The sequence below is a fragment of the Schistosoma haematobium genome, chromosome 1 (genome assembly GCF_000699445.3).
Source record: "Schistosoma haematobium chromosome 1, whole genome shotgun sequence".
Taxonomy (NCBI): Eukaryota; Metazoa; Platyhelminthes; class Trematoda; order Strigeidida; family Schistosomatidae; genus Schistosoma; species Schistosoma haematobium.
This window is the reverse complement of record NC_067196.1, coordinates 83,578,369-83,601,548: the sequence shown is the minus strand read 5'-3', so window position 1 is coordinate 83,601,548 and position 23,180 is coordinate 83,578,369. Positions and strand designations below refer to the sequence as shown.

Genomic DNA, 23,180 nt, shown 5'->3' with positions numbered 1-23,180 from the left:
ATAATCCAACTTTATAAATGACTATCCATGGCATTTAAAAAAAAATAGAAATATTGGTAAAACTATAATTTACGAACGAGCCAATCAGAGACGTTTCAGGGTTTTCAAGGTCATGGCGCCAATTTCAGTACTTGATGCTTATGTACGACTGATTCACGGTGAATTTTAGAGAAGACGTGATAATTGAACGACTAAAATAAATGAGACTATTAAAAATTTGCTTTGTTTGTGATTAAAGCAATCAAATGATCTGTGAACCTTGTGCAGACTACCATGATGATGTTGTTTTTCGATTTAATATGTGTTGGAGGAAGAAATCTGCTAAAATAGGGATTTCCGCTCGATTCAGATTAAGACTAAGGCAAATTATGACAAATCATGGAAAAATTATGGCAAATTATGTTGTGAGCTGGATAATAAGAGCACCAGTAATACTGGCTGCTACCAAGTACTACAATATATACGGATGATTGGAGAGCGTACAGATAGCTACATAGACCTGGTTATGTGCATCGTGTCTTTATTATGAAACAGCATTTTTGGACATAAAAACCGGAGTACATCAAACGAAATTGAAGCCATATGGTCGAGGCTGATAGTTTTTGCGACTTTATCATGGCTGCAGAGGCCGACAATTATGGAGCCATATGGATGATTTGCTCTACTGTATTCATTACTGTTTTAGAACCTCTGAACCGTTTTCTAACCTTGATAAGTTTTTGAACCATGTGAAAGTAATGTATCCACTTTAATTCTTTGGTATTTTGTAATATGTTTTTACGAACTGTTTTCTGATTGGCCAATATTCCTCAAGTTGATGCAAGATTCGTTCAAAGGTCGTCCATAAATTAAGGTCTCGCCTAAATATTTATATTAGTGAAAATGGATGGTGCCTAGCAATGGAATTCGGAATGCGCGTTTCGTCCTGGTTACGATTAGTCAGCTGGATGTACTTTTAGCCCACATTTGATGTTCACCCCCCATAATTAAATACAGTAACGCTCGCTTCAAATACCATTGCGTTATACACTTAGCTACTGACTCCTGATATACATTAACTTGTGTAATGAGGTGAAGTTTCGATCCAGTTTTATGTTGTTTATTTGAATCTTCTCAATAATATTTAGGATTGCGACTGATCGTGCTATTATTAGATTTAGATTTCCAGAGCGAACATCAACTCTGGGATCCAAGTACACCTAGCTGACGTGTTTTGAATGGGACGAAATGAGCGTCCTGGATTCTACTACTAGCCATCATCCATCTTTGCCTATAATGCTTGTGACTCAAGGCAATGTCGAGACAATCCGAACAGTATGAACATACGCCAATAAGTGACTGATCAGTTGCATTCTTAAACATCAATGGGAAGTTTAAATTAAAACAATACCAAGTGAATTTATACTAGTGGTTTATTAAAAAGGTAATAGGATTAACGATACTTTGGTAATCATACTTTTTTCACAATAAATTCATGAATATGCGTATTTTTTTCGTTACTTTTCATCATTAAAATGTTTCCTTCAAGCGCATATCCTAAAACTCTCCAAGATGGCTATCTAAATTTGAACGCATATCGGTTAACAGTTAAATTGTTGGACATCTGGTCCATTCCAGTAGACTTCCACACTAGAATCCTTACCAAAAGTTGTCAATGAAGTCAAAATAACGAATTTTCAGTAAAACTGAACAATAAACTAGTCCATAGCAGAGGTTTTAGCAATTCATCATCGTATTGAGGAGAGGCATACCTAGTTTTTATTTTCCTAATTGCTTTTTTGTACGTGTTTATTTCTTCGTTATCTCCTCTTTATTCGTCAGGTAAACAAACTTTTACACCCCGTTTCTATATAACTATTACACCGAAAGCACTGGGTTGGAATCCCGCTAGCGGGATCGTGGATGCGCACTGCTGAGGAGTCCCACAACAAGAAGAAACGGCCGTCCAATGCTTCCAGGTTTCCAACGGTGGTCTAACATCAATCGGTTGATGATCTCAATCAAAAACTTAATAATCTCCATAACCGCTTTACTGTTAATTTTTCTAACTATCGGTACTTTTGTTATTTACTGAACAATCTTCTGTTTTACTGTAAACCACTTTATGCGTAAACTGACTGTAAATACAATTATATTAGTTTAGTAAATAACCAATTATCGTTGTTCATTTCCTTCCGTTTAAATTTATTCATCAGTGTTAGGTATATACTTACATTTAAACTAAGGAAAGAGCAATACGTCCTTCTTCTTGACTAGTTGTTACCTGGATGAGTTCCCACGTCTTGAAGATAAAACAGACGACTATTTGTGATTAAATTTCCTTAAAAAGATGTTTTACATTTTGGTGCGTTTTGCTTTATTCAATAAACTCTACTGACTTCGTATTAATTTACAAAAGTAACACGATGCACTTTGATCAAGATTCAGCTGATTTTGAGTCGAGTTTCATTTGCTTTATTCTTTTCATTCAATAAATCTATTTATTTGATTCTGCAAATTTTTGTCTTAGTTGGTTCATACATATTAACTATAACCACATCATTTGTATAGATTGATCGACTCAATTTCAAGCGACAAATGATAAGATATGAAAATGTAAAAGTTAAAAGAATGAAAATTCTATGTACCGCAGTTGTTATTTTAATGTCAGACAGTTTCATCACCATCTGATGATTACAAATGAGCCTACCATTAAACCATTTGGTCACAGAACACTGCATAGTATGTTTTCTCGTTACCCAGTATCTACATTGAAGCACAAAACGAGATTCTGTTCAAGTCTGTTCATTGATTGAATACTTTGCCTAAAGTTTCTATGTGACAGTAGATTGAGATGTTCTTAATTGTCTCACAGGTATAAATCAAGATTATATACAAATAATTATTAAATCAGTACACATTTTGTGCCGATTCATCTTTGAAATGCTATATGAATTGCTAACGTGATTATTTGTACATATTATACTCACGAATCTATCAATGAAATATACACTTTACTTCTATTCTTGGAAAGCGCTATAGTTTTTAACAATATCAAATTAAAATAAATGAAATTTGTGAAATAAACTTTTTACGCATTCCTTGAATACCTAATCTAGAACTCCTGAGCAGTATATGCTCACTACTTCGCATTCCAAACTTGTGACCAGCTTGAGAAACTTAGATAGTTTACACACAATACAGCAGTTTATTTGTGACCATCAAACAAAGTTGTCGGTCACATATATGTCAGTAACTATCATCTGCCAGAGTTTCGGAATTCCATTTTGACTAAGCCTCATATTCTTAGTGTTGTGCTCAGACCGTGTTAGTAGATAAAAATTAATTTGTTGAGACCTTGATAATTATCATGACGTATGTCTGGAGACGATGGGTGACATGATTTAAAATTGTTTGAAATTGTACAGACATATTCATTCATTATCTTCTCTTAGTTAATATTTTTTTTCAAATCTTATGCTTTCTTACTCGACGAAATAATATTTCCTTCACGAGTCTTAATGTTTATGTCAGCTTTCTTCCACTATCACTTATGATGTTACCACTCCTATTCCTTTGGCATTTTGCAATACTTAACTTGATGCACGTATATTTCAGGCTCTACATTATACATGACTGATTGATTGACTGATACTGGATTTTGTATTTTTATAAAAATCCATTTTACATTTGATCAATATTTGATCTTGTGTCGAAATGTTAAGATTATTAATAGTATGAACTTAATTCGTCAAACATAAATATATCTGTTTTCTCATATTGTGGTGTGGGTTACTTATATCCACACAAGTAGTATATAACGGTAGTCAGGCATGGAATGTGTTTCAGTAAAAGGTCGATGAGGAACAAACAGGAACGGAACGCAATAGGTATGAAAACGCATGAACAATGAAATCTGAGACAATGGGTTGATGTTTGCAATAGGAACAGTCAAGTTTGATATGATGTTTTGATATTTTGCAAATTAACGATTTACTACATGGTTTTCAGATTTTATTGAGATGCTCTGTAATTTTACTCTCAAATGCATTCGATTGTCCTCACTAGTATGCTGTTAGTACAATATCACCTGTGATAAGGCGAAACTTTCAATCGTATACTTATCAAGGAAATCTTAAACTAATTCATTTATAGAAAAATAAGTGAACGTTTATCTCCAATTTAGAGTTTTTTAGCGAGTTATTTTTCGACGAGACAGGGTAGCTAACCCCATCCCTAATCCTCCTTTTTTAGCCGGGCTCACACGGGAGGTGGAGGGCTGAACAACACATTACGTCGGGAAATAAAAACAGATATGAAAAGGATGAATAACAACTGGGAAGAGGTGGAAAGGATTGCCCAGGACAGGGTTGAATAGAGAGTGTTGGTGGGTGGCCTATGCTCGTCCACGAAGAGTAACAGGCGTAAGTAAGTAAGGTATCCCCTATTCATCATGAGAACAGTTTTTTCACACGCTCACATGATTTATGATGTAATTAATTCTTAATTACTTCATTATATATATATATGCTTTGGACATTAAAAACTAGACTTTTTGAGCATAGAGAATTTCATTAATTATATTAGTTACCAATATTAGTAGAGTTTAAACAAAGCGTGAAATGCATTATATAGGAAGAAAAAAATATTATTTTTAAACAAATAATGGATTTATTATACGCTATATATATACACATCGATTAAACTATATTTCTCAAAGTAACAATCAACAGTTATGATATGGAAAAATCAATGTGTTTTAGTTAACTGTTTCATCAGAACTTAATTATTGATTATTTATTGAGTATTTAAGGAAACATTCAATATTCAATTGATGTAGATAAAGAGAACAAACTTTAAACTGTTAACTGTAAAAAAACGGTTCGCTGATAAGGTTTATCATAAAATAGATACCTGTATTGTAATTTGTTAATTTTAGAAAAACTGTCCCACTAATTTATTATGTAACCGAAAAAGTAATAAAATAAATAACCAATGTAAATTTTTTTCAGTAAAATGAGTGGTTCTAGGACGAAAGACGTTTCAACATCCTTTATATAAATGTATATAAATAAAAGCACTGGACGGCCGTTTCGTCCTATTGTGGGACTCCTTGGTAGTGCTCATCCACGACCCCACAATAAAACAAAACGGCCGTCCAATGCTTCCAGGTTTTCCATGGTGGTTTAGCTTTAATCGACTCATGATCTCAACCATTGGAATTACTATAATATCCACAAAAAAACCCTTCTGTGATATATATATCACAATATATGGTCACATAAATGACAATTTGATATAGAAATAAATTATGAAGCTGAAGCCTGCCCCCAAATGTGATTTAATAATGGCTTCTAATGTTAACTGCAATACATTATTAATTTTTTAGTAAAATACCATCACTGCCCTAAAATCTATGACTCGGAATTCAGTAACCGATTTACAGATAAACAGAATAACTAGACGAAAATCAATCAACACTTTGGCAAGCAAGATTAATGCAATCTAACTGTTGTTAATGTTCATTATTTGTTCAAAATAAAACATTTAAAGCAGTTAATTTTTATTAACTAACTATAAAAGTCTGAAACATGACTTTAACTGAAAAGTACCGGTACAACTAAATTATTCAGTATATATGAGAGGATTAAATATTTACTCTACATTTTCATTCTTTACAATAATGTAATTTGGATCAAAACAAAAAATTACCATTACTACATCGCCAATCAGCCCGTTTTATTACGTGAGATTACAGACTGATGAAAACTGTTGTTTTCAAAAAATAAATACATAGCTCTAATTTATCATCATATAGTTTGTTTGAATTTCCCCATTGATGTTTAAGAATGCAATTGATCAGTCTCTTGTTGGTATATGTACCTCCATATTGCCTTGAGTCACAATCAATATAAGCACAGATGAATGATGGCTAGCAGTGGAGTCCAGGATACGCATCTCATCCCAACTAGGACTCGTCAGCTGGATGTACTTACATTCCAGAGTTGATGTTCACTATGGGACTCAACGGGAAGTTTCAAGTAAAACAATACCAAGTGAATTTGAATTTCACCCCCTTGCACAAGCTAGTGGCTATCAGGATTCAGTAGCTAAGTGGATAACGCGATGGCGTTTGAAGCGAACGTTACTATATTCAATTCTGGGAGTGAACATCAACTGTGGGCTGCAGGTACATCCAGTTATAACCAGGAAGAAACGTGCGTCCTTGATTCCACTGCTAATCACAATCCATAAATGCATGACTGTTTAGAGATATAGTTGTGGACCGGGAGCTCAACGATCTAGATAATCAAATTTCAGTCATTGATTGCCAAATTAGTGCTGGACCTTACCGGCTTTGGTTAGGGCAACCAGATAGTATCACAAACTGTTGCACACAACACGAGTCAAAGCGAAATACACTTATCTTTACACGGTAAATGAGATACATATATAATTCAATAAAACATGACTCAATATAAATGTGAAATATGTCAATATTATACTACTGTTTACTAACATTCGGTAAGATTACATCACTTAACTAATTCTCTTTACCTAAAACATTATTTGGATAAATAAGAAAATTGTATCAACGGAGAATAAATTTGCCTTTGTTACTTCTAAGTTTATATGTTACGTTACACAAATGAGTAAATCACTGTCAATGAATAGTAAGACAGTTTTAATGTAACTAATTAACGAAATCTTTTACTTACTGCAATCATAATGGATTCAAAGAAGCCATGGAATATAGTGTGTAAAGTATTTCTTTTATCAATAAAAGATGTCTATTCGTAGTTTTCCTAAATGTTAAATAAATGTCAATCTCTTATACAGTTTCCTTGAATATTCAGTGGGTAAACTATAAACCATGGTTCAGTTATTTACGTCAAACTATCATACATTTGTATAAAATGTCGAAATAATCCAGAAAACATTTATTTATTTGCCTAATCTTTGTTTAAATAACTTCTCTCTTGCTATTCAGTAAAGTCCTCTGATAACTTTTATTCAAAATAGCACACTTAAAATCTAGGCATGTATCAGAAAGATTTGAACATTTCTAGCAATTATGACCCACAACCACATATAAGATAATATTGCACATCACAACATATTCCATTAAAGACAATAAATCTTGACCTTAGAGTTAGAATTCAGATTTCAGTTAATCTGCGAGTGAATCAAAGAGTCATTTGACTTACGGTAGTATATGTGTTCCCATAAATATGTAAAAGATACAGAAATCACCGAAAACTACATAATCATCTATGAATATTCACTTTACTGTTCTAGATAGTGAATAATAATAGTAAATAAAAACTATAGATATATATAAGTGCACGCACGCAAGACTGATATGTCCTGGGTCCGAATCCCGCGAGGCGGGGTCGTGGATGCGCACTGCTGAGGAGTCCCACAATAGGAAGAAACGGCCGTTCAGTGCTTCCAGGTTTTCCATGGCGGTATAACTTCAATTGACTCATGATCCCAACTATTTATATATGTATATACTTATGTTCCGAAAATACCTCTACATTAAGTTACAAAAACGTAAGGTGGCTATACATAAGACAGTTTTCTGAACCAATGAAGTTTCATTTTTAATTTTGTTTCATATACATATATACATGTACATCAATAAAAGCCTATATCAATTAAATTAATTCACTCAACACTTGAATAAAAATATTACTTGTGTAAAACTGTTAATTAAATTAACGACGAAGTAAAATTTCATCAATTTCATCTATTGAATTATTGATTATTTATTCTGTGCTATCCTCAATAGATACACCTTTTATTATTCAGCAGATAAAGAATGCTAAATTCTCCAGAACAAACAAATGCTTTTTTAAAAAAAGTATCATAAAACTGTATTATTTTAACTTATGTTAACTTCTATGTGAATTCAACTGCTATCTATTCAACCGAATAGATTGAATAGAAAATCATAAGTCATTTTGCGTAATATAATTGCGTAATAGTTCCATATCTTTCCCTCCATAAATTGAATATATATATATATATATATATATATATATATATATATATATATATAAGAATTATCTATTAGAAATTCTTTTGGACATAACATAGAAAAGCTTTATTGTATGAACATCGCAGCTTTATCTATTGAGATAATATGTTTATGTATATTGTTTTACTGAAATATTAAGAGTATAAAAATAATTGAAAAATTATTAGAAAGTTCGTTTGTTTAAGATACTTAGATAATATAAATCGTGAATGAGCACTACTGAAGAGTCAGTCTCATAGTAGGACGAAACTGACGCCCATTACTTCCAGGTTTTCCATTATCGTCTAGCTTCAATTGATTTATAATCTCAACTATTAAAATTATCATAATATCTATAAAATCCTTTCTAATATAAATCAAGGTAATTTGTAAACTGATTCTAACAATTACCATTATGAGTAGTATTAATGTTATTCATAATAGAATTCGCAACACTTATATAAGGTGAACATTTAAAATATAAAATCTAGAAATAAACACATATACATTCGAAAGTACTAAAAATAAGCAAGTACTGATTATATATATTGCAATATTCTTTGAACTATTGATGAATTAACACTGAATGAATCCACAAACGATCTAAATCTATAACTTTCAGATATCTCATTATATTTCATTTCATCAGAATCCAAATAGTTAACTTAATGAAGTCTATTTTATTCTTTGATTAAACTTCAATTTCATAATGATAATATATACAGTTCAACCTAATTTATACAAAGAATATTCTTTTTGATAAATTCTCTTCAGGTTGCTACAGTTAAATGATCCAAATTAATAATCTGAAAAATGGTCAGATTAAGGGTAAAGTGAATCGTTTAAAGTGAAAACATGTGAATTTAGGATTGTCAAACAAAATAGAATAAAATTGTTAATGTTGATATGACTCAGATAGAATGTTAACTTGAATCAGCTAATATGTTAAATGAAAGTTTAAGATCCATGATCCGAATAAATATGGATTAGATAGAGTGAGAGAAATAATAGTGAAATTACAGTTCGGTCAAATGTTTAGTGGAAGGCTATATTGTGTGGAAAATTAGTAAGACGTAATAAGGAGGGATGGACGCGAAGTGAATGGATCATGTATAGGGGGGATTAATAATGTTTAACCGATAGTAATAATAACAATAATAATACAAAGATTTGTGAATAAATATAACAGTGACAATAACAATTCACTACGAAAGGTCGTAAGCAAAATAGTCAAATTAGCTCATTCAATAGCTAAGATTACTATTGACTGACTGGCATTGAGGTTGACCGGGAGAAGAGAAGTGTTTGAAGATATTCCTTTTGTAAGCATAGCTCCGGCGTTTTCATCCGGATGGCTACTACTTCAGATGTTTGAAAAACTTCAAGTATGACAAGCATTGGCAAAAAATTACTGACCAAATAAATAATTGAAAAGGATTGGTTTATACTGGCATTATGACCAGTTTGCACTAAATGGGTCAATAACAAACTGTTCATTTTCTTCACCAGACCTTTGCTTAGCCACATAAGGAAGTGTTCGCGAGCATGAAACTTTAGATTCCTAGAACTTCGACCAATATAACTTGCTCTACAGGAGCGTTCGAACTGATAAATACAAAATGAGATGGTGATTCTAGGTAATTCATCTTTTAGCATCGGTTTCTCCATTGAGTGCGTAGAAAGCACTAATCGTAATTAGCCGGCGTTGAAAGATTTTTGTATTGTTCTGCTTAATCTCAGTTAACAATTCACTAACTGTAATCCCTCTAAATTGTAGTTACATGAACAAAAGTTACTTATTCACCATCTGTATTTCGCTTATTCTCATCTTCGTGATCATATCTTTAATTATAAACTTTCTAGAGTAGCCATTCTCTCTAAGAGTATTACTCACAGTGTTTAGCTCATCTTCAACTGTATCCATAGAACATATAGTACTTATTCGATAACTAAGTGTTTTGGTCAGATTTCGTTTGAACTGTAGAGTTATAAAGAGTTATAAATTCTTTTTTATTGATATATTCGCTCTCTTAGTTAAGAGAACGTCGAAAATGTCTATTCTATCATCACTCTCTTCTTCATATGTCAACTCAATAGCTCAATACACTTCATTAAACTTCTTAAGAACCTCTTACTGTGATATAAATCCACATGCTTTAAACAATTCACTCCACCTTTAACCTGTCTATTTTTTCGTATTATTAATTTGCAGATATAAATTTTAAGAACCTGAATAGAATTTATCGAAATGAATATTCTACATCCAATATATTAGTTATTAAATATGATCCGGATCTTAAAAATGATCTAATTTATATTTCCAACAATTTATATTATTCAACGAAAGTACTAGAAGGTGAGAACAAAAGAATAATAAATTAACCAAATTATTTTTTATCTATTCTCTTGTATAGCAACATTCATTCAAAAATGTCATTCACTCAAACTGGCATCTAATCATCCTTCTTTCTTTTTTCTTCTTCTTTTATTGGTAAAACAGATTATTCGTATATGTATTTGATGAATTATTATGTTGAATATTTCATCACTGCATGATTCCTTAGATACAGATAGCAATAATAATAATAATATCTTGGGAGGGATATATCCTACTGTGATTTATTATTATTATTATTATTATTATTATTATAAAATAAACTAATATGTATACCACAATATTTGGCACTAAATTCTAAGTGTACGTAGATGTGTGTATAAAATATTTAAGTGTTAGAAAAGAAAAAAGGTAAAACAAAACTAAATGAATAGAAACTGTCATTGGTTGTATATTAATGAAAAGCATTATTTAATATAAAGTACTTAGAAAAAAAAAGTTTTGTTTTAGGTCCCGAGAAACATAATGAATGGTAACTTTTGGGATCTATTGATGGACGAATACTAAACGTATATTTCTATTGAATAATTATTAAGTAACTAAACTGAGCATATTCATATTCCTCTTATTATAAGCTTTATTTTGACCCATAAACTATTATTATACGTTTCACCATTCTTGAGTTATACCCAATATATTAATTACTACCTCCCTCATTCACAGCCACATCTGGCTAATTCTTGTACACATGTTGTTTCATACTTTATTGGTACCTTGTGGTCTACTTGATTGGTATATACACCCCGTATGTTTGAAATATAATGATTCATATCACAGAGGATGGGACTTGTGTTCTGGACTTAACTGGCTGGGCTAGGCGGAAAGCGGGACCAATGAGAACTCTAGTCTGCTCATACGGGTTTACACGTCATTGTTCCGATCGATAAGTCACTGTTCTCTAATAGGCGGTCACAAGTTATAACATTAAAAAAAACCCATTTAGATAGTAGTTTATCGTGGAATTCATTTTTGTACAAAACAATTACAACTTGAACTCAGTAGTTGAGTGAAGAATTTGTGTTCCTTTCAAGTGTAAAGCATTAAGTTAGTGTCTTGGAGTGAATATTATCAATGAGCTGCAAGTATATCATGTATTGTACTATTGGTTACTAAAAATGTTTATAGTATGATGACTGTATGAATGTATTCAGCTAATTACTTATATAGGATAAGAGTGACTGATCATTTGAAGTTCTTAATACTAATTATAGGTAGATTCAAACCCATACAAATGACATATTAGTGCAAGTATTTTAAACTCGTATTATGGTTTTGCAAATTAATAACTTTAAAATTTTTTTATCTGTCATAAAACATCATATTTATCATTATATTTTTACTCAATCAGTATGACCCGACCGTTGCTGCTACCTTGACGTGGTGATCGGGTTTGCCTGTCGTGATGAGCTATACTGGCTGCAATAACCGTTCCTGAAAGTCCTAACATGCCAGAAAGGTCGGCTGAAGAACGATAAGACTAAAAGCACCTAATTCAAGGTCCGATGGCGATGTCGTACTGCTGATTGTGCAGAGGTGTGACTGCAGTAAGATGTTTCCTTCAGACAACCAGCATGACAGCGATGCTGCCATCCTATAAGGAAGGGTGCGGTTAGAAAAGGTCGATCCTAAAAATGCACACCTCGCCTTATCCCATAGATTTACGTCTCCGGCGTTAAGGTCTCAACAAGTACGGAACGAAAGTAAAAAATACTCATAAAAAGGTCGTGTGTGACCGACCTCAAGCAGTTCCCCCTTGGACACTACAGTCACGCTCTCAGATCACTAAGACCACCTCTAACCCGATTTCCTTTTCAGGTACCTCTGGAAGAACCCTTCCACGATGTAGGAAACCGGGAAGTGATAACTACCCTTTTACCTCTAACAACACCCAAGATCATTGTATTCGTAATCAATCTCCTCCTCCTGTATTCAATCAGTATGAGTGACATGACTGTATACCAGAAGGAGATCTTTTGAAACATTTCAGTTTAATGAACCATATATTAGGTAACTGGTACATTTTTTCTGAAATATTCTCGTAGTATGTAAATGGAGTTTTCTAATATAATCGTTCCAGTTTTTGCATTAGACAGAATAATCTAGATAAATGACACTTAACTTTTACAGAAATAAAATTATTAACAATACATTCGAAATCTCCCCTAATGTATCTCAACTCATTACTAAGCAAGTTGAGTAAATTTGGATAGTGTAATAAGAACATAAAGATTATCAGAACTATGTAATAGTTTAGTGTAATACGTTTCGAACAATCTGGTCATATATATATATTTGTTAAGATCAAATGACCCATTAAGAATGGATGTTAAACATACATCATCATCTATAGCCAAACACATAGTTTAAATAGGTTATAAGATTGATGTTAACACGGCTTTCGTGATGTTAAAGATAAGTGTAAAAGGGCCTGTACAAAGGTATATTGAAACCTTATTCATGAGAAAATTAAGACTTCCCTTATGAATTCAAAAACACTTTGTTTTTACGCTAAACCTAAACTGATAGTATTAGCTTATTATTCAGTGTAGTGCGTTTCCCATTATTTTTCCAATTATTTTCTTGATTATATTTGTTTCTTCCAACCTTTCATCTGTCTAGTTGACCTTTTATTTCTATATGTAAACATTATTGGCAAGTATATAATGCGTGATCAGATTGTTCGAGATGTATTACGCCAACCTATCTTGTACTTCTGATAATCTTTGTCTTCTTATTACCCTATCCAGGTTGAGTAAATTTATTTTCTCCAAACAATGTGTAACATGGTTTAAGTCAATAAGTGTAATTATTATGTACTTATAACATTTCAGAACCTGAATACAGGCAAAGCTTTTTGTCAGTTAATTGTAAATATATATAAAGTATAGAGGGAATAAAACAACTGAAGCGGAATAGTATAAAATCATTTTGTTTCATGGGTTCTCATCTGTTGCGTACAACATTAATCATAATGAAAGTTAACATTAAATTAATTAATCAACAATGATGACTGAAAATTTGAAGTGACAAAGGTTATTACTATCCCACTTCAAAGATATACATAAATTCATATTAAAGGAACCGTTAGTATGAAACATATTTTGAAATTGTCGATTGTCCTATTATTAACATAACATTGATTACGTAATAATTATTATAATCGTTGAATTCATGAATCGATATAAGCTGGTCCACCAATCAAAACCTGGAAGTTCTGGCCTAGTATGAGACTCCTTAGCAGTGCGCATCCACGATCCTGCATGTTGGCTTCGAGCTTGGGACCTTCGGTCTCATGCGTGAATATCTGAGCTGTAGACCATTGAGCCAGCATTTAACGGTGTTAATGTCTAACTTCAATCGACCCATGATATTGCTCAACCATTCATCCATTGTTTGAGGTAGATACTTGTATCTACTCGACACGGATTGGACTCCACTGATCACGGATTTTCATTAAAACTTCAGGAAATTCATCTTGAGGTCAGTCGCTAGAGAACACATGAGAATTTCTACACTAGGACGAAGAGGTTTTCAATGGTGATCTAGCTTAAATGGACTCATGAAATCAGCCGATAAAATTACTACAATCTCCACAATTCCCTAATATGATAATAATTATTAATTATTTATCTATGAACAAATGAAGAGACATTCAAAGACTTTGATTATATTTTTGATGTTTCAGAAGTGTTTAGACATGTATATACTAACAAGATAAAAAACAATTAAAATGGTTTCGTTTCCAGTTTAAGGCATCCAACAGAAATCTGAGGTGGTTAACTATGAAAACATTGTTACAAAGTTGTCTAACAGTTTATCTAAACTAATGTTAGAGTAATCTATTGTTTTATTTAATTATTGTCAAATATGTAAACATTTAGATGTATTACAGATTAACTGATTTTCGTAAAATGTATTGACATGCTCCAGAAAGATCCAATTACTAACCTGTCTATATGAATATATATAATTTGGTAGCTGAGAAATCCTTTTTTTAATAGAATAGAAAAATAAAAAAAAGAAAATTAGTTTCCCATATATCACTACCCATTTTGTTGCTGACTATTCATAAAATATTTGATTTTAGCAGAGACACTAAATTAAAGGCATAATATGATTAATGTAAGAATGTATAATAATTATGAAAATTATATATTATGCTTGACTACTTTCATTCTTATTTAAATAGCCTAGAATTAATTAATAGAAACGATTTTGTTTATTAGTTGAATTCATGAGTCAATTGAACCTAGACCGCCATGGAAAACTCGGAAACACTGGACGACCGTTTCGTCCCAGTATGCGACTCGTCAGCAGTGCGAACCCACGTTCTCACCACGTGAGATTCAAATCCAGGACCTAACGGTCTCGCTCATGAACGCCTAAACCTCTAGACCACTGGACTGGCATCCAATGGTGTTAATGTCTAACTTCAAATAATCCATGAAATCGAGCGACACTTCCATCATTGTCTTCAATGAGTTACTATTTCACAATAGACCCGGTTGTACTCCACTTGTCACTGCTTCTCACTAGAACTCCAGAAAATACCTCTTGAAGCCAGTGACTAGTGAGCAAGATGAAATCGTGAATGCACATTGCTGAGGAGTCCCACAATAGGACGAAACGGTCGTCCAGTGCTTTCAGCTTTTCCATAGTGATGGTGTAATCACAATGCATATTGATAACCTGGTGAATTATGTGACATTAATAAAATTACTCCAGTTTATAACAACCTCATAATTCAAACTATAGTCTATATTTATTCTAATCACTTTATAAATGTTTACTCCCATTTACTTTTCATTTAAGTAATAACTTAAAAAACAATTAATTTATGCTTGATAAATAGAAATAAATCAACCATAGTAAGTGAATACTTTCAATGAAACACAAACATAAAATATGAATAATCATTAATTGTGTTTTAAATACATTTCACTATGAAATAAGTTTCAAATTAGGTAATCCGTTAAAGTGTATATGATGGGGATCTTTAAAAGATTAAAGTATCTATGTTTGTTTTGTTTTGTTTTTTACTTATGATTCTCTATGTTCTTTATGCCTTACACTAACGGTATATATAGAAGAAGATTTAAATGAACAGTGATTGTTTTTTTCTAAAGTAATAACTTACACAATTGTAATTATTCAAATGTTGATACAATGATAATAGTGAAAGTGAAATAATGAAATAACCTTTACTAAGTATTATAAAATGTAATAAATAGCATACTCTATTATCGTTCATGTTTTATCATCATTATATTTAAGACTTTCAAAAGAAAAGAAAGAAACAACACAACTTTAATCTAATTTTATTCATATGACATTTTGGAAATAGGACAAAATGGTTATGTAATAAAATTCTCTTAGATATTAATATACTTAATTCGACAAAATATTTACATATTATCAATATGAAATAACGAACATGTTATATCTTGAATGTTGATTTCTTGATATACCGCGTATAACAGAGCACTAGAACACCAAAACCCTTCCAAGTCGCAATATGAAGAAAGAAAACTGATGAACGGAATATTATTCCAAACAGTGTCATTTATAGTACAAAATTGTCAGGTATTTATAGTTTTTAGTAAGAACGAAATCATCATTACAGTTCTCCAATCCGCATACAGGGGGATATCAGAATTATCCAAACGGGAAGCTACATGTAGAAATTCTAGAATATTCTTCCGAAAGGTGATTGGATGGAACATCTTCGGCTCCGTCTGAGCCTCTACAGCTTCCTTGAGTTCACCCGAGGTCCGTCTTCACAGAACATTTATCTGGATTTTTATTATACATATGTAGTGGACAGAACACCATTGAGGACAATCGAATGTATTTGAGCGCATAACTACAGAGCATCTCAATCAAATCTGAGAACCATATAGTAAATCGTTAATTTGCAAAGTATCAATCCATCATATCAAAATTGACTGTTCCTATAGCAAACATCAATCCATTGTCTCAGATTTCATTGGCCATGCGTTTTCATGCCAATTGCGTTGCGTTCCGTTCCCGTTTTTCCTCATCGACCTTTTACCGAAATAGTTTCTATGCCTGACCACTGTTATATACTACCTGTGTAGATATAAGTAACCCACACCACACGTATACATGTAGACATATATGTAAGTTAGCCATGTATATTTAAATAGAGTAAATATATATATATAATTTATCAGTATGAAGATTTGTGGAGATTGTAATATTTTGACATACTAAGATGAAATGGTTGTCCAATGCCTCTAGATTTTCAACGACCATTTAGTTCAAATCGACTTGTGAATTCAATTGTGAAAATATACAGTTTAGTCAAATTCATATACTAAGTAAAAGATCGCCTTGCTAAACAGTCAGTGCATTGATGTTGATTGTTAAAAAGATAATTTCAAATGAGTATTTTGGACAAATCATTTCATTTGAAAACATATATTGGCTCATAGTATTCCTGAACTAGTAAAGTATCATATCTTGCATCATTTATATTCTATACATTTTAACTGACAAACCAATGAAAATTAAATGAAATGTTTACCTATATAGCATTTCATTTCTTATTCCATGCTAATTGTCCTTTGATAGCAAAGTGTTTAGGATTACTGATTGAAATAAACTTATTTCAGGAAGTATGCTAGTTTAACGCTATAAATCACGTAATATTGAATAGTATAATCTCAATTAGTTCATAGTGATAATCAAACTATAGCAGTCAAGCATATTGTGATGTCTAATTTAATCGGGTTGACTTCACGGGACAGTATGTTTTCATGTTAGGTGGTTAGAGACCATGATACCAAAGCTATATATCTAGATTTTATTCTGGCTGGCAGATCAGCATTATGTATCTTTGGTCTTTAAAGTATCGGCATTTCCCCTAGGGTTCCAACTACTTTCACAATATGAGTTCTTGTCACTGAAGGACTTTGACAGCAAATGATTTGTTTTTAAACTATTGTGTTTACACACTGATAAAATCACTTAATTATAATCAATGTCAAACTTATGAACATATTACACCAAACAAAGTGATCACAATGTGGCTGCTCGATAATATTTGACAGAGCATACAAGACAGAAAGCATGAGATCACTTACTACTAACTGTTCAATTGATGTGTCAGTATTAAGTAATCCTTGAATTGATCGATTAGTTTAAAGTGATTACAGAATTCAGCTACTTTTTGTTTACTTTTATGTAAAACGACCCGATTTGCCTTGATTTATACTCGAATGTTTCTAATGAGATTATATTTTAACACTGAACTAAGGTCTTACCAGACGTATTTCTAAGATTTCAACGTTCGTTGTTCAGGAAATATTCTGTCAAATTCAAAATGGATACTTCCTATATTTATGGTCATATTAAATGATTTATCAGTGTTGTTAAATTCAAGATTTTATAAGTACTATAAAGAACAGTGATATTCCATAGTACAATTCATGAGTCGATCTAAGCCAAACCATCATTGAAAACCTGAAAGCACTGGACAGATGTTTCGTCCTAATATGTGAAAATTCTACAATCTGCGTTGAATGACGGCCCAGTGGTTTGTAGATTAAGCGTTCGCGCACGGGACTGAAGGTCCTGGGCTCAAGTCCTGGGTACAAGATTGTGGATGTGCACAGCTGAGAAGTCCTTCACTGGGACAAAATCGCCGTCCAGTACTAACAGGTTTTCAGTGGTGGTTTAGCTTACATTCAACTATTAAAATTACTACATTATCAACAAATCACCGTTCCGATATTAAAGAAATTGTTACATGTCGAAACAATTTAATAATAATTTAAGTTTTTAATTCAAGATATAAAGTTTTATTCTCATGTGAAATGTAAATTACTGTAGTTGAAACACTTGTGAACAATTTCCAAGAAAAAAAGTATTTCTGACATGTTTTGCAAATGATAGAAAAGATGGAAAGTATTAAAAAGAACGTTATATAACATATTTTTATGTATTAGATTTTCTTAAGTACTTATTTGTTAAATTATTAATCACATATTCAAAACTTGCATGATTAGTTGATATGTTACATAAGCCCAAATACCGTTGCCCAGACTTCCAATGTTGACTGATATACTAGTAGTCGTAGTAGTAGTAGTAGTAGTAGTAGTAGTAGTAGTAGTAGTGATAGGTTGAAATAACATTAGTCAGGTTAAACATACACCTAACATAAGTTCATGTAGTTGTTGACTGATGATTTGAACCATGTCAAGAGACTTCAATTTCCTTGTTAAAGTTACAAAGCTGATGATGATCTGTGCTTAAACGTCTTGGATTGTATAGTTCAAAAAAAGTTTTTTTTAGCTTCATATTTATCTATCCTGTTTAGAATACACTTTATACGTTTGATTCTTAACTATCATTCAAAACGCTGATATTCAAATTCCCTTTTCCATACCACCAACTTCCTCTCTAACTCCGCCTGGAGTCCCTCCGAGGGCTACTGCCGGTCCCAAGCCCGGATAAAAGAGGAGGGTTGGGCATGGGGTTAGCGACCCCATCCCGTAGAAAACTAACTCTCTAAAAAAACGCCAAGTAAATTCTTCTCTATGATATGATTAAAAATGTAGTCATTTAGTACCATATCTAATTGCTCTAATATATTTCCTAAGTTGTTTGAATTAGAAGTTATTTATATGCTCACAACCTTGAATATTAGACGTAAATATACTTACTATTAAATTTTAAAGTATAACTTAACATGACTTTAAGTATTAAGATTACTAGTGTACTGTAACTAAAGTAGCGTATTTCATGTAAAAGCAGTGAACTATTATCAACTGTGATCTTTTTTTGTTGTTGTTGTTCAACATGTGAATGGGAACAATTTAGTGTATTGATTTTATAAAATTAATCAATCACTAATGTTGCTTTCTATAAAATATTTACACAATTTTTATCAAAATACAAAAATAAATTTCAATAATAATTTTACACCTATTTTATTTTTACTTTAAGTTTAACCTCTATGATATAACATACACAATGAAACAATACTGTGTCCATTACTAAATATAATATCACATAGAATTTGTTTTTTATAGTTAGATTATTATGACCACCCAATCTGTTTTTAATAGTTGAATTTTCCAGATGTATAGAACAGATGTTAACTAATTCATCATATTGAAAATATATATGAAAAGTAACATAGATTCATTAATAATCACACCTTTTTAGTAGCAAAGTAAATATTTCTAACGATTTCATTATAATCAATGTTGTCGTTTACTAATATATTTCATTAAAATTATTGAATCTTTCATTTTAACTGATATTTCTCAATGGTTAAGATCATGAGTCAGTTGAAACTAGACCACCATGAAAAACGTGGAAGCACTGGACGGCCGTTTCGTCCTATCATGGGACTCCTTGGCAGTGCGCATCCACGATCCCAGTGCTTCCAGGTTTTCCATGGTGGTCTAGCTTCAACCGACTCATGATCTTCACCATTAAAATTACTATAATATCCACAAAACCCATCTGATATTAATATTTCTCAATTAAAAATTCAATGGGATTATTCTACATTAATTATAATAATGTAATATAACACAATAACCTAAAATAGAATGATGAAATAGAATATAAGAATAGTTGTAACTTACCACTTGTAATTGAGGTCATAGAAAATAATTTATGACGAATATAACAAACATTATTTCTAATCTGAGTGGTTGATCATGTATACAGCATATATTTGTAATGCCTAGATAAAGATGAAAATAAGTGAAAATTAGAACTGTTTTAACAAGATCTCAGATATATATATATATATATATATATATATATTACTTACGCCTGTTACCCCTCATGGAGGAGCATAGGCCGACCACCAGCACTATCCATCCAACCCTGTCCTAGGTAATCCTATCCAGTTCTTTCCACTTCCTATTCATCCTTTTCATGTCTGCTTCCATTTCCCGATTCAGTGTGTTCTTCGGCTTTCCTTTTCTCCGTTTCCATTCAGGTTTCCATGTTAGAATTTGTCTCATAATGAATTTTGATGATTTCCTCAATGTGTGTCCTATTCATTTCCAACATCCGCTCTTAATTTCCTCTTCAAATGGAAGCTGTTGCTAATGGTATCCGGCCAATGGATATTGAGTACCTTACATAGACAATTGTTTATAAATACTTGTACATTTTCGATGATTGTTGTGGTAGTTCTCCATGTTTAAGCTCCATAATGTGAAACTAACTGTCTTGACGTTCGTATTGCAGATTCTGGATTTGATATTGGTTGAGAGTTGTTTTAAGTTCCATATGTTCTTCAATTGTATATATATATATATATATATATATATATATATATATATATATATATATTTCTTATAGCATGTTACATCTGACGATGATGTTATGATTAAACTGTAAAGAATTCGGTAGTTTAGTAATAATAAAAATCTATTTGTCATTGGTGGCATTTATTCAGGTCTTTTAAACATTGCTGTAGTTATATTACGTTCATAATATTAGTTTTTATGGGCATGGTCCGTAACTTATTAAAAAAACACCTCGTAAAATAGAATTTCATTTAACTAATGAATGCTTCTCTAGAAATTTGGATAGTGTGATAAGAAGATGAAGATTATTAGAACTACGTGATGTATATCAGCACAATATATTTCGAACAATTTGATCACATATTACGTACTTACTAAGAAGATTTCTATAAAAATTATAGGTCAAGCAGACTAGAATTGGAGGGTAAGAGGAGACAAAGATAATCAACAAAATAATATGAAATACAATGTGAAACTTCATCACTTTGGATAATAAGCTAATATTACCAGGATAGGTTTAAGGTGAAAACAAACTGTTTTTGAATACTTAAAGAAGGCTTAAATTTTCACATGACTAAGGCTTCAACAAACCTTAATACACGTTCTTTTACACTTTTGTGCATTATCACAAAAGCTGTGTTAACATCAACCTTATGACCTGTTTCAATTATGTATTTGACAATAGAGGATGATAAATGTTTATCCACTACGCTTATTGGGTCATTTGATTTTAACAAGTATATATGTCATCAGATTGTTCGAAATGTATTACGTTAATCTATCACATAGTTCTGATAATCTTCATCTTTTTATTACACTATCCAAATTTATCAAAAGGAACCAATTGCTTTAAGCTTCTCTATAAATTACTTTTCAATGTTATGAGAGATTTTATTCAGTTTCAAGCTGAAAACCAATAAGAAATTAGAAATTATTTGAACAAGCTATAAAACATCCAAAACAAAAATGTTTACACGGGTACAAGAAACTCTTCAGGAACTTGACCTCCATAATTATGTGTATAAAGTTAATCTTTAATTCATTCTTCTTTAATTGGAAAGTTAAATATTTGACAGCAAGAAAAGGAGAACAATAAACACTAAAAAATACGGTATATGATGTAAATTGAGTAAACTGAGTAAACTTTTATTTACAGGATCAAAAGTACTACTTAATGTCATGTATCAGAAGTTGATGATTAAGTACACTGTGTTATCATTTGTATACAATCAGTAATAATATGATTAATTTTCGAAATTAAATTAACTAAAAGTCACATTCCATAACATATTGTAATCAGATTAGAATAAAGAAATAAGAATTAGAATAAGGTACCTGTGTTCTTCTCGTTTAGGATTCATCATTGCACATCACTTACACGTAAATATAGAATCTTCATTCCTTGATATTTGAGTATGATAACAAATGAACACTTTCAGACCACATGGTTAACAAGTAATAATTAGTCAATTTTTCAACTTCATTTCATTTTGTCCATTATTCAGTACTCACTAATTCAAAATTTCATTTTATTTATCTAGACACATAAACATTGGTACTTGGAGGCACCAAATATATATGCGCCACACAAATCTCATTTGATTTGTGTTAGGGCTGAGATACTGCTTCGGTGTCCAAACCAAAGCAGGTGGTTTTCTTAAGGAGCCACACCCAGAGCCTTTGACCTAAAGGTCTGGTCCACAAGGTAGTGGAGCATCGTGAGGAGATGCAGTCCCATGGTAGCCGGTGACCAACGCTTGGTTTATACACCATTTGTTCCCTCAAGTTCCTGGAGCTAATGTACACCGTTGGTTCAAAATCAGGGTTTTCCAACTCTACTAGGTGGACTCTCCATGTCCACCAACCCGGTTAAACAACACCCCCACCGCAAGAAGTCAGTGAGTAGAACTTTCTTTCAAAATGATACTCTTATAATAATCTCACTTCCTTAGATTTAACATATTCATTTAACTAAAACTCATACTGAATGATTATTTTTTGTAATTAAAAATAAAGCATGTCTTATCTATTAACATTCAACTTATAAATAATAAATTACAAACATAATTCACTTTAACATAACATACCATAGTAAACTTCATCTATGAATGAACTGACTATTAGATGTAGTGACGCTTCTCTTTTCTTTTTAGTTCAATTAAATAATACAATAAACAAGAATGAATTATAGTTTATATTATCATTATAAAATCCCATATACACTATTATATATTATTAAAATAAGTAATAACTTTTAATAATAATATTCCATTTAATATAATTTAATATTTTTCTCGGAAATTAATTTAATTGGTTAATTTAACTGACCAATAATAATTTAGTTTATTGGTTATAATAATATTATTTAAACAAAATGTATTACCATTGTTTATGTAAATGACTATACTAGATAATATGATGAAACTCATTATGTATGATGATAAAAACAGTTAATTTGTCTAGATATGAAAAAAGGCACATAAAT

General features: G+C 31.6%; 1 protein-coding gene across 1 annotated transcript in view; it reads right to left on the bottom strand.

Annotated features, from left to right (window-relative positions):
- PCDH9 (Protocadherin-9) overlaps positions 1 to 22,907 on the bottom strand; it is a 90,272-nt gene extending 67,365 nt beyond the window's left edge. The window contains exons 1-2 of the mRNA XM_051209878.1: positions 22,783 to 22,907; positions 20,018 to 20,118 (exon numbers count right to left, since the gene is read on the bottom strand). The gene's annotated coding sequence lies outside the window, so the exon portion shown is untranslated. The remainder of the gene's footprint in view (positions 1 to 20,017; positions 20,119 to 22,782) is intronic.
- Positions 22,908 to 23,180: the final 273 nt, after the last annotated feature.